General features: G+C 52.5%; 1 protein-coding gene across 4 annotated transcripts in view; it reads right to left on the reverse strand.

Moving 5' to 3' along the window:
* The window catches only part of LOC119453838 (zinc finger protein ZFP2), a 71,586-nt gene that overhangs the window by 5,675 nt on the left and 52,900 nt on the right, over positions 1-13,011 (reverse strand). The window lies entirely within an intron of this gene.

Here is a 13,011-nt window from a genome sequence, read left to right on the forward strand (position 1 = left end):
TTGGAACGTAGCTGTTCTGTTTTTTGTAATAGCTTGTAGCAAATATGTAGTATAGGTAGTAACTCGCTTATTCCTGTGGACCGTCACAATACGTTCAGCTTCGACCATTCGTGTGCTGTCGGTGTAGTCACTGTTACCCATGCTTTGGCGCATTGATTCAAGTGTGCGCCCATTCCCATATTCTTAATACACTGGCGATAGAGTGTGCATAAGTTTGCGTAGATGTGTGCGGATAGCGTGCACGAAACTTACTATATACCAGAAAGCGGCACTACTCCCTTTGTCATTGTTTAATGAGCGGTACTCACGTTTGCCGATGCACCAGGATTGAAGTCTTTTCTTTGAAGGTTAGCGATACAACGCTGACATGAATTTGTGGGAATTTTTGTGAGAAGTGATTTTTTTTTATCCACGAGGAAAGTCATACATTAAGAAGGGCCGGCAACAGAAGCTTTCCGTATGTAGGAACGGTCCGTCAACTCGATCACACATACTCATTCCATTCCTTAATTAATTAATATGCCAGCCAACTATGTATACAGCCGACTATGTATACTGCAGACGTATTCAATCCACATACCGCTCTACATATTGCAGCTTGAGTGGAGCACAGGGCGTGAGCGAAAACCCAGTTGCATTTCCGACAGCTGATGGCACGGAAACAAGGCAGAAGCGTTAATGGTTTCGTATCCATGCGCTTTCACTGAGTTAACGTACGGTGCACTGCCAAAAGCACCATCTGGTTTCTAGAGAATAAATTGCTCCGCGAGAAGGGTCAATAGCCTTCCCATAGCCACCGCAATAGGCCATAGTGTCCCTTTTATGGTTACAACAGCTTAAGCGAGACGGTTGTCTGTGTGCTAGTTTGATCGGAATGTTGATGCGCTGTTCCCATGGTTGCAAAACCTCACCCATGGCTTGTGATACTATAGTCGTTTTATAACTTTTTGAAATTTGGCGATACTTAAAATGGTTGTAAAACGCAATCTCGCAGTTGTTTTCGCAGTACTCGCAATATCACGCGAACGTAAATTGCAGATTACAATTTTATCCAATGACCACAGCATCACTCTTTCATGTCACATCCTGCCTACGAAGTACACGAAATCGCTGCATAGAGGCGATGCCGTCAGTGCGGCTCAACAAGCTTTTACTGGTACGTTGCAGAGCCAGTTGAACTACGCAAGGTCGTCGGCATGCAGGCCTTTATTGCGCAGATCGTTCGATAATGCGGCATTTCTCTGCGCACACGCTTCGCGCAGAATATTTGATTAAAAATTGCAGGGCAAAACAAGGTTTCGATGGATGCCAAATGCAGAATGAGAATGCAAAACAGGGAAAGGCACTTAAACTCGTGAATACTGAAACCTAATGTTTAACTGTTACAGAGCACAGCTCTTATGCGCCCATTCCTGCGGCGAGCATCGGCGTCCCTCGTGACCGAGCACAGCGAAGGATGAAAGAGCGAACGCGGAGCGCAGCGGGGGATGAATGACGTCGATAGGAAGGAGAGCACGAGGAGGAAAGCGGTGGAGGAAGGTATGGTGAAAACGTGAGAAAAGCGTAGTACCATGCAAGATGGGCTCTGCGGCGACGATGGCTATGAGATGGCGCCAGAGTAGCACGCATCGTCTGCTCACCGATGACGCCACCGATACCATATCGTATATGCAAACAAAGCGCTGCCTGAGCGGAGGTCATTCTGTGGCGGATGCTAGGAATCTTGACTACGCGTCACCCACGCGCTGCCTCTCGTGATCTCTCGATTAAAGAGGTAGACCACACTTTGCTCTGTTTGCAACGTGCCGCACGAAGTAGATTGTCTGCGCCAGCCACTACATCGCTAAATGAAAACACGTATAGAGCTGCGCTAAAATTTAAAGTCAGGCAGTATCGTATTCGTCGGTGAATTTTTCCCTCCATACAATCTCAAACTTAATTTTCTTTCCTGGTTGTTCAGCAGCAGTTTGCTTCAGATAAATGTGCTGCGCCTTTAGTGACTCTTTTGGCGGCGATCCCATGGGCGCTGCCATGTTTGATCGCGTGGTGACGCGTCCATTGCTTGCCTCAGCTGCCTCTGTGTTTACAATGGTACATGACGCCCGCTGCGGCTAGGCAACCACTGTTTCGGGATATATCATAGACGCTGGCTCGGTGGTCGACATGAAGCTTTGGCCACAGCTTCTGTGGGGTCTCACACATGTGCTCTTGGGACAAAGGAACGTAGTAGTGCAAACAATCAAAAGGGCATTTATTGCACCTTTCATACACTAATGCACACTAGCTGAATTACAACCAATAGAACATTCACACGGGCGCGCGACAAATCAAGGAAGTTCGACTCACCGCGACCCGATAGCGAGCAAATACGTTCGCCCCATGCTATGACACCACCGCCTAGTCGTTCACGTGTACAGTCACGCGAACGGTGGCGCGCTCGAACGATCCGTGTTCGTCCATACCGGTGTCCTGCTCTTAGCCTCGCGCGACGGTCGCGCGAAGCGGGCCGGCGCACGCGCGAAGCGTCCGTGCGTGTTGGTCGCCGATCCCAAGCCAAAGAGAGAGCGCTTCCGACCTTTTTCTCCCAAGTGACCCCGCCGTTCGGTGGCGTTAGCATCGCGCCACTAGCGCCATCTCTCGCAACGCGCCGCAACCACCGCCGGGCTTAGCCACGCAGAGAAGCCGGACTACAGGAGACATGCGGGGAAAACAACATCAGGGGACGCGTGAGAGTCGCGCATCCCCACATCCCCCCAACCTTAAATCACTACACATACGCCGGCGAAACATGTCACAAGGCCTATCAACGCGCGCGTCGCAAACAAAAGTTAGTACATGCGACAGTGGCGCCGCCGAGTAAATGTCCACGCGTTATCCACAACGTGCGAGCCGACATTGACTCTGGAGTTCACCGATGGCGTCCGTTGGTCACAGCACCACGTCTGCAGATTCGATGGCACGACTCCAGCCCAGGACTCCGGAAACGGCGACGCAGAAGTCGGCACGAGCAAGCGTCGCTCGCGCCCTGCTGACGAGAGCTGCAGTAGCCGTTGGTGACTGCCGGCTCTTTTCCCAGCCGCCAAGGGTTGCGAGCCGGACATTGGCGGCCGCCGAAGTCGCTGCGCCGAAGTGACCACAGGCATCTCCAAAGCCTGGGGTAGCTTGATTGTAGTCCGGGGCAGCAGCGCTGACGATGTGCAGGTGACAGCAAATCAGGGGTGACTCCGCTCACGCTGCGTACACTCAACGCACTCGACAAACACTAAAGTAGTGCAAGGGAGAGGAATTCGGCATACGCATCGCGCACGTGGTACGATGTTCAATTCGGCTAGCCAAAATTCCGGGCGGCATTTCAGATGCTAAGTTAACGTGAACAAAGCTTACTTTCTTGAGTCGAACGAGTAATTTCAGTTCATGCGAAGCGAACTAATGAGGGAAGCAATGTGCGACATCTCAACACCACGGTCCACCAGGTTGTGTCCCTCAACGTGCGACAGGCGGCTTTGTGAAGCCTTAGGCCTAATGCATCGTTACTTTGACAACAACCGGCATCAAAAAAAAAAAAAAAAACAACAACACCCAAAATGGGCACAAGAACAGGCAGCCGCGAGGAGACGTTAGCTCTGTGAGGTGGTCCTACTCCGCTCGGTGCACACAGCATCCGAGTTGACGGTGCCCACCGTCCCAGACGGTGTCGGAGCGCCCGGTGTCAGGCCGCAATACCAGTCAGCCCGTAGCGGCACCCGTGGCCCGCGGCCACCCGGCTCCCTGAGCCTCGACTTCCGAAGTCAAAGATATAGAAGAAGCTATTGTCACGTAGTAGTGACGCCGAAGTAAGCAGTCGTAAAACTGTGTATGACGAAACTGGTTGTTTATTGGGCGAACCTGTGCCCACAAAAGCAAGCTACACTCAAAGCACAACGATAGCGGCGAACACAGTCGGCGATCGTCGAAAATCTGATCAGCGGCAAAACGCGTCGGCTTTTATACCTGAGTCATCGAAGGTTCCAGAATAATCCCTGGTACGCGCGTGTCTTCCAGAAAGTTCTAGACAATTCGCGTCGCTCATACAATCAGATAACATAAGCGTCGGTGAAAACAGGCAACGGAAAGAAGCATCGATAACGTTCTAGAAACTTCCGATACAGGCGCGTCCTGCGCCGAGCGATAACGTTTAACATTTGTTAGCCGGTGGAAAGCGGCCATCGGTGAGAGATAAACATGTATACGTGTCAATACCCTCCCCTTAAAAAGCATCGTCCCGATGCTACAAACAAACGCGAAAGCGAAAGCAAAACGACGCGTAATAAAGAAAGAAAATAACAAAGTAACAAAGTACCTATAAGCTCGTCAGCGGGCGTGGAAAGGCTTAAGACGCACCACGTGGATGACTTCAGGTCGTGCCCGGCGCCGCTGTGATTGCGAAATGCCGTCTGGCACGACCTCATAGTCCAGTGCGCCAATACGTCGGATTATCTTATATGGTCCGAAATAGCGACGCAACAGTTTCTCGCTAAGTCCTCGTCGGCGTATCGGAGTCCAGACCCAAACACGGTCGCCGGGCTGGTACTCGACGTAGCGTCGTCGTAGATTGTAGTGTCGGCTGTCAGTCCTCTGCTAGTTCTTGATGCGCAGGCGGGCGAGCTGTCGACCTTCTTCGGCACGCTGCAAATAAGTGGCAACGTCGAGATTTTCTTCGTCAGCGACGTCTGGTAGCATGGCTTCAAGTGTCGTTGCCGGGTTCCTTCCGTAGACCAGGTTGAACGGCGCCATGTGCGTCGTTTCTTGCACGGCCGTGTTGTATGCGAAGGTCACGTACGGAAGGATGGCATCCCACGTCTTGTGTTCGACGTCGACGTACATTGCCAGCATGTCGGCGATGGTCTTATTTAGGCGCTCGGTGAGGCCATTCGTCTGCGGGTGGTAGGCGGTGGTGCGGCGATGGCTTGTCTGGCTGTACCGCAGGATGGCTTGAGTGAGTTCTGCCGTAAAGGCCGTGCCTCTGTCGGTGATGAGGACTTCTGGGGCACCGTGACGCAGGAGGATGTTCTCAACGAAGAATCGGGCTACCTCGGCGGCACTGCCTTTGGGCAGGCTTTTGTTTCGGCGTAGCGGGTGAGGTAGTCCGTAGCGACGACGATCCATTTATTTCTGGACGTCGACATCGGAAAAGGCCCCAGTAAGTCCATCCCGATCTGCTGGAACGGTCGGCGAGGTGGCTCGATTGGCTGTAGAAGTCCTGCTGGCCTTGTCGGCGGTGTTTTGCGTCGCTGACAGTCTCGGCATGTCCTTACGTAATGGGCGACGTCGGCAGAGAGGCGAGGCCAGTAGTATTTTTCTTGTATCCTCGCGAGAGTGCGTGAAAAACCGAGATGTCCAGCCATTGGGTCGTCATGGAGAGCTTGCAGAACCTCTGGACGCAATGCTGAGGGTACCACGAGGAGGTAGTTGGCTCGGAGAGGCGAGAAGTTCTTCTTTAGGAGAATGTCGTTTTGCAAGAAAAACGACGCCAATCCTCGCCTGAACACCTTCGGCACAATGACGGTCTTGCCTTCCAGGTAGTCTACAAGGCTCCTTAGTTCCGGGTCGGCTCGCTGTTGTTCGGCGAATTCGTCGGCACTGATTGGTCCCAAGAAAGTGTCGTCATCCTGGTCGTCCTGTGGCGGCGGTTCGACGGGGGCGCGAGACAAGCACTCGGCGTCAGAGTGCTTTCGCCCGGACTTGTAAACGACGGTGACGTCGAATTCTTGAAGTCTCAGACTCCATCGTGCGAGGCGACCTGAAGGATCCTTCAAGTTAGCTAGCCAACACAAGGCGTGGTGGTCGCTCACAACTTTAAAGGGCCTGCCATAGAGGTAGGGGCGAAACTTTGATGTAGCCCAGATGATGGCGAGGCACTCCTTTTCTGTTGTGGAATAATTTGCTTCCGCCTTCGATAGCGACCGGCTAGCGTAACTTACAACCCTTTCTAGTCCATCAGTCCTCTGCACAAGCACGGCGCCGAGTTCTACGCTGCTTGCGTCGGTGTGGACTTCGATATCGGCGTTTTCGTCGAAATGCGCAAGTATTGGCGGCGATTGCAGGCGTCGCTTCAGTTCTTCAAATGCTTCGAGTTGCGGCGTCTCCCACTTGAATGCGACGTCGGCCTTCGTGAGATACGTCAGTGGCTCTGCGATCCGTGAAAAATCCTTGACGAAGCGCCTGTAATAGGCGCACAGTCCAAGAAATCTACGCACTGCCTTCTTGTCAGCGGGCAGAGGAAAGTTGCAGATGGCCGCAGTTTTCTGAGGGTCGGGGCGTACTCCAGACTTGTTGATGACGTGGCCCAAAAACAAGAGCTCCTCATATGCGAAGCGGCACTTTTCTGGCTTTAACGTGAGTCCGGAGGTTTTGATTGCTTGAAGAACTGTTTCAAGGCGCCGCAGGTGTTCTTCGAAGCTTGAGGCAAACACAACGACGTCGTCCAAATAGACCGAGGCAAGTCTGCCACTTCAAGCCTGCCAGTACTGTATCCATGACGTGTTGGAAAGTCGCAGGTGCCGAGCAAAGACCAAACGGCATGACCTTGAACTCGAACAGTCCGTCTGGTGTTATAAAGGCCGTCTTCTCCCGGTCCCTCTCGTCGACTTCGATTTGCCAGTAGCCGGTTTTGAGGTTCATCGACGAAAAATACTTTGCGTTGTATAGTCGATCCAAGGCGTTGTCAATCCGTGGGAGGGGGTATACGTCCTTCTTCGTGATCTTGTTGAGGCGACGATAATCGACGCAGAAACGTAGGGTTCCATCCTTCTTCTTCACTAACACCACGGGGGACGCTCACGGACTCTTGGACGGCTGGATGATGTCGTCGCGTAGCATTTCGTCGACTTGTTGCCTTATGGCCTCGCGTTCGCGCGCCGAAACTCGGTACGGGCTCTGACGCAGTGGGCGGACATTTTCGTCGGTTATGATGCGGTGCTTGGCGACAGGGGTTTGTCGAACTTTTGACGACGACGAGAAGCAATCCTTGTATTGCAGGAGCAGAGCTTTTAGTTCTTTCTTATGCCTGGGAAGGTTCTGATTGACGTCGAAAGTTGGTTCAGGTACTATATAGTCGTCGTTGCGGGTGCACTGGAATCCGTGAAGGCGAAAGCACTGCTGGCTTGTACTATTTCGTCGATGTAGGCGACCGTGGTGCCTTTGTTAATGTGCTTGTATTCGGGGCTGAAGTTCGTGAGCATCACCGTTGCTTTCCCTGCACGTAGCTCAGCTATGCCTCTAGCGACGCAAATTTCACGGTAGAGCAGTAAGTGATGATCGCCCTCGATGACGCCCTCCATGTCTGCAGGCACTTCGGTACCGACGGAAATCATTACGCTGGAGCGAGGCGGAACGGTGACTTGTTCTTCAAGCACATTCAAGGCATGGTAACTTATGCTTGTAGCCGGTGGTATCGCGTTGTGCGTTGAAAGAGTTATTGACTTGGACCTTAAGTCGATGACTGCACCGTGTTGATTTAGAAAGTCCATGCCTAGGATGACATCCCTGGAGCAGTGCTGCAGGATTACGAAGCTCGCCGGGTAAGTGCGGTTGTTTACCGTGACTCGCGCTGTGCAGATTCCAGCCGGCGTTATTAGGTGGCCTCCCGCTGTCCGGATATCCGGTCCTTGCCAGGCCGTCTTCACCTTCTTTAACTTGGCGGCGAACGCGCCACTGAAGACGGAATAGTCGGCGCCAGTGTCGACGAGAGCGGTGACGTTATGACCATCGATGAGCACGTCTAGATCGGTAGACCGGCGTCTGGCGTTGCGGTTAATTCGTGGCGTCGGATCACGGCTGCGTCGGCTTGCTCTGCTGCTGCTACGTTGCGTCGGAAGGTCTTCTTTCTGCGGCGAAGTGCTGTCAAGGCTGTTGCTAGGCGGCATGCTGATATCTCGTCGTGATGATTCGCGAATCGTCGTCGTCGGCGGCGGCGGAGGATCTTCGGCATTGTGTCGTACAGCAACCGCACCTCCATCGGTTGCTGCCTTTAGTTTCCCGGGTAAGGGCTCGGAGATCGGCCCCGGGTGGGACCGGTGTACTGACGGCGATGCGGCGAGATGTAGCGGCCCGGTGACGGCGAACGTGAGGGTCGTCGTGGTTGCCACTGGGCTCCGGCGAGGTAGTCGGTGATGTCACGTGGTCGCTCGCCAAGCTGTGGACGCGGCGCGTTGACGGCGAACCCTCGTAGGCCCATCTCGCGGTATGGGCATCGGCGGTAGACATGACCAGCTTCCCCGCAGTGATAGCAGAGCGGGCGGTGGTCGGGGGCGCGCCAAATGTCCGTCTTTCTCGGGTAGCTGCGCTGGGTGATGGGCGGGCGTGCTGGCTGCGGCGGCGGCGGCGGTGGGCGACGGAACTGCGGCGTTACGGGGCCCTGGTGCGAGCGTGAACTGATTGCCTTGACAACGGGCAACGGCGGCGTAAGTCAGCGCTTCCGGCTGGGGTTGCGGCGATTGCGGCTGCACATCCGGAACTCCAAGTGAGCGCTGAACTTCTTCTTTGACGACGTCGGCGATAGATGCCACTTGAGGCTGCGATCCCGGGAAAGAGCTTCTGCAGCTCCTCGCGAACAACTGCTCTGATGGTCTCGCGCAGGTCGTCGGCGCCTAGTGCTTGAGCATCGGCGTAGTTGGTCAGGGCACGGCGGTTGTATTGCCTGGCGCGCATTTCAAGCGTCTTCTCGATCGTTGTGGCCTCGGAAAGAAATTCGGCGACACTCTTGGGCGGGTTGCGCATCAATCCGGCGAATATTTGCTCTTTGACACCCTGCATCAAGAACCGAACTTTCTTTTCCTCAGACATATCGGGGTCGGCGTGGCGGAAGAGGCGAGTCATCTCCTCCGTGAAGATCGCGATGTTCTCGTTCGGCAATTGCACTCTGGTTTCTAATAAAACTTCAGCCCTTTCTTTTCACGCGACATTCGTGAAGGTCCTCACGTAGTTCTAACGAAATAGGTCCCACGTCACCAGGGTGGTCTCTCTGTTCTCAAACCAGGTCCGAGCAGCATCATCCAATGAAAAATAAACATGGCGCAGCTTGTCGTCGTCGCTCCATTTGTTGAACGTCGCGGTCCTCTCGTATGTCTCCAGCCAGGTTTCAGGGTCTTCAGCCGATGATCCACGAAAAGTCGGTGGCTCCCGAGGTTGCTGCAGCAGGATGGGGGACGCTGGTGCTGCCATTCTGGTCGTTGACTTGGCCTTGATTGCGGTGGTCTTTTCGGGAAGAAGTCCGAACTCCGGCACAAGTCCTTGCTGCCTACGGCTAGCTCGCTGGTCCTTGGCGACATTGATTGGTCTCGTCCTCCGGTTTCGGGCTTGGGTCGCGGCTTTGTGGGGGCGTTCGGTGCATGAACGAACTAGCACCTCCACCAGATGTCACGTAGTAGTGACGCTGAAGTAAACAGTCGTAAAACTGTGTATGACGAAACTGGTTGTTTATTGGGCGAACCTGTGCCCACAAAAGCAAGCTACACTCAAAGCACAACGATAGCGGCGAACACAGTTGGCGATCGTCGAAAATCTAATCAGCGGCAAAACGCGTCGGCTTTTATACCTGAGTCATCGAAGGTTCCAGAATAATCCCTGGTACGCGCGTGTCTTCCAGAAAGTTCTAGACAATTCGCGTCGCTAAGATAACATAAGCATCGGTGCTAACATCAGATAACATAAGCGTCGGTGAAAACAGGCAACGGAAAGAAGCATCGATAACGTTCTAGAAACTTCCGATACAGGCGCGTCCTGCGCCGAGCGATAACGTTTAACATTTGTTAGCCGGTGGAAAGCGGCCATCAGAGAGATAAACATGTATACGTGTCACTATTTACATAAGAAATTCGGACCACCCACGAGGCTTCCGTACACGATCGCTTCAGGCTTGCCAATGCTCCGCGGGCACTAGGCCTCGCTCTCCCAGGATGCAGACCACGTGGCTCTCATACCGACGAGTGTACTTCAAAACACTCGCGAAAAGGCTTAGCATGTTGAAAAGTTCAAACACGCTACAGCAACCGTCGCCTCGCTCAAGAAAGCACACCGCCGACACTAGCGATCAAAATCCACGCTAGGACTACGCTTCGGTTGAAACATCTCGAACCAAGCAAAGCTGTTAAAATTATCGTCCGATGCCCCAAGAGGTCCACGTTGGGCATCCAGATGTGGGGTCTCACACATGTGCTCTTGGGACAAAGGAACGACAACACAGTAGTGCAAACAATCAAAAGGGCATTTATTGCACCTTTCATACACTAATGCACACTAGCCGAATTACAACCAATAGAACATTCACACGGGCGCGTGACAAATCAAGGAAGTCCGACTCACCGCGACCCGATAGCGAGCAAATACGTTCGCCCCATGCTATGACACCACCGCCTAGTCGTTCACGTGTACAGTCACGCGAACGGTGGCGCGCTCGAACGATCCGTGTTCGTCCATACCGGTGTCCTGCTCTTAGCCTCGCGCGACGGTCGCGCGAAGCGGGCCGGCGCACGCGTGAAGCGTCCGTGCGTGTTGGTCGCCGATCCCAAGCCAAAGAGAGAGCGCCTCCGACCTTTTTCTCCCAAGTGACCCCGCCGTTCGGTGGCGTTAGCATCGCGACACTAGCGCCATCTCTCGCAACGCGCCGCAACCACCGCCGGGCTTAGCCACGCAGAGAAGCCGGACTACAGGAGACATGCGGGGAAAACAACATCAGGGGACGCGTGAGAGTCGCGCATCCCCACACTTCAGAGAACATGTAAAAATGCTTTCGAAGCTTATTAAGCTTTGTCCAAATGGCGCGAGTAGCATACATGGTGCTTGTCCTAAAAACGGAGTAAAAAAATGTTCTCTATCCAAGCTTACCGTTTATGAATAACATCAGGATCAATGCAGTTTGCTCTTTGTACTTTATTTGGAAAATATTTTGAAGCAGTCGCTTGTCACATTTCTGACTCAGTGAAGTTCGTTGGTGCGGTCACTAAATTATTTTCTGCCTAATCGCTCGCAGGTGTGCCCAGTTGCAATATATGTATTCTTTCTGCACAGAAGGCTTGGAACGTAGCTGTTCTGTACTTTGTAATAGCTTGTAGCGAAGATGTATTATCACTAGTAACTCACTTACTCCTGTGGACCGCCACGAAATATTCAGCTTCGACCATTCGTGTGCCATCGGTGTAGTTGCTGTCACCCACACGCAACTTGCATGCACACTCTATTGCCAACCTATTAAGAATATGTGAATGGACGCAATGATTCAAGTTAGGGTTGGTAATATCGATGAACGATTAATCGATTAAAAGTATCCCGCAAAATGATTAATCTACATCAATGTCCACCTTTCATTTAATAGACTTATTCGATTAGACATGTTCAATTAATCATTTTCAAGAGTTTCACAGGAGTTGCGCGAAAATTTTGAAATCGTACTACAATGGCAGAGCATGAGCAGTGACTTCAGCGGCTGTGGTAGAGCGACTGTCGACTGTTTTTCCGAGTCCCGAGTGATGCCGAACCGAATGCTTCCTCTCTCTTCACCAACTCTGCACATGCCACCCGAAGCCGGAGGCTTCAAATGTCCTCGCAATTCAAGGCATACTATATCATCCCAGTAGTTGATCGTCGTGTCACTCTCAGTCCACGAAAGACGTGGCACAGCATGGGCGCCGGTTTGGGGCGCGTATTTGGCATAATGATGACATTCATGTCGATTCCAGCAAATCTGTAGCTTCGGAGCGTCTATTCCCGCATGCTGGTTGTGTGGCAATTCAAAGTTTGGTTGGTTTCCCCTGAAAATCCTAGCGAATTAACATTGCTTCGCTCTGTTGAAATGAGCACGTGGCCTAAAATCCTAAACTATGGTTTTGGAGGTGGTGATGGTGGTGTTGCAGCAGGCGGGGTAACCCTGGCATACATAGCCGGCAATTGTTCCGCGCGAGCCTCCTATCAGTTGAGATCAGGGGTGTGTCAATAGGTGTCAATGATCCCCGTGTCTCACTGGAAGGCAATCGGCCCTCGTTGCACTCTCTTCCCGATTGCTGCGGGCCCTCCGGGGAAAACAATGTCAAAGGTCCTGTGCGAAAGACCGCTCTTTTGCAGGCTGTCGACCATCGCGTTTCTTTCTGGGTCGAACGGAGGGCATAGCCAAATGAAATGTTCAATGTCGCCGATATCACCACAGAAGGCATAAAGCGTTGAAACGCAACGTCCAGTCTTGAATGACCTAGCCGAGGTGCACGCGGAGTCAGTTCTGACGCGGTACAACAGCGTCACTTCCTCCGAGTAAGTCCATAGATCACACAGGTTTGGTGTGTAGTCTTTTGGGTAGCCCTAAAGTGATTACGCATTGCATCCTTAGAGTTCTGAAAAATGCTTGGCGCTCTCACTTTTGGGACACATGTCAGCGCTAGGCGTGCAAGAGCGTCAGCTTTTTTATTTCTTTCAATTCCTATGTGGGATGAGATCCATTGAAAGTTTACGTTAAATTCCTTGCTCATTAGATCTTTGATCAGTGCTAGAGATTGCTTTGTAAACTCCTCTCGAGGTAGGCCAAGATGTAATCGTTCTATAGCTGACTTTCAGTTCGTCAGTACCACGATATCTCGTGCAGAATAGGCCCGTAGTTTTCGCAAGGCCGCAGTAATTACAGCGCTTTGTACTGTTAGAGATGAAACTACGCGATACAGGCAGCCAGACCATGATACATCAAGACAGAGTATGCAGAATGCCGCTGCACAGCTATCCGTTTGTGCACACACTGACCCATCTGTGTACGCTATAGTTGGCTTTGATACGCTGTGCTCAAGTGATCCACTACAAGGAATTTAGCTTCGGCAGTTGGAATGGTGCATTTCGCCAGAAGCCGGGGTACATTGAAGCTGCAGGTAACGTCCGAAAAAGACGATGGTGGGTCGAGACTCCGTTTAGGCCATTCCAATCCTAAATATCCGAAGGTGTTCAGCGCCACATGGAAATGGGAGCGAATTGTTGTTCTTAGCCACCAGAGAAGCGCCA

The sequence above is a fragment of the Dermacentor silvarum genome, chromosome 5 (assembly GCF_013339745.2).
Source record: "Dermacentor silvarum isolate Dsil-2018 chromosome 5, BIME_Dsil_1.4, whole genome shotgun sequence".
In the NCBI taxonomy this organism is placed as follows: domain Eukaryota; kingdom Metazoa; phylum Arthropoda; class Arachnida; order Ixodida; family Ixodidae; genus Dermacentor; species Dermacentor silvarum.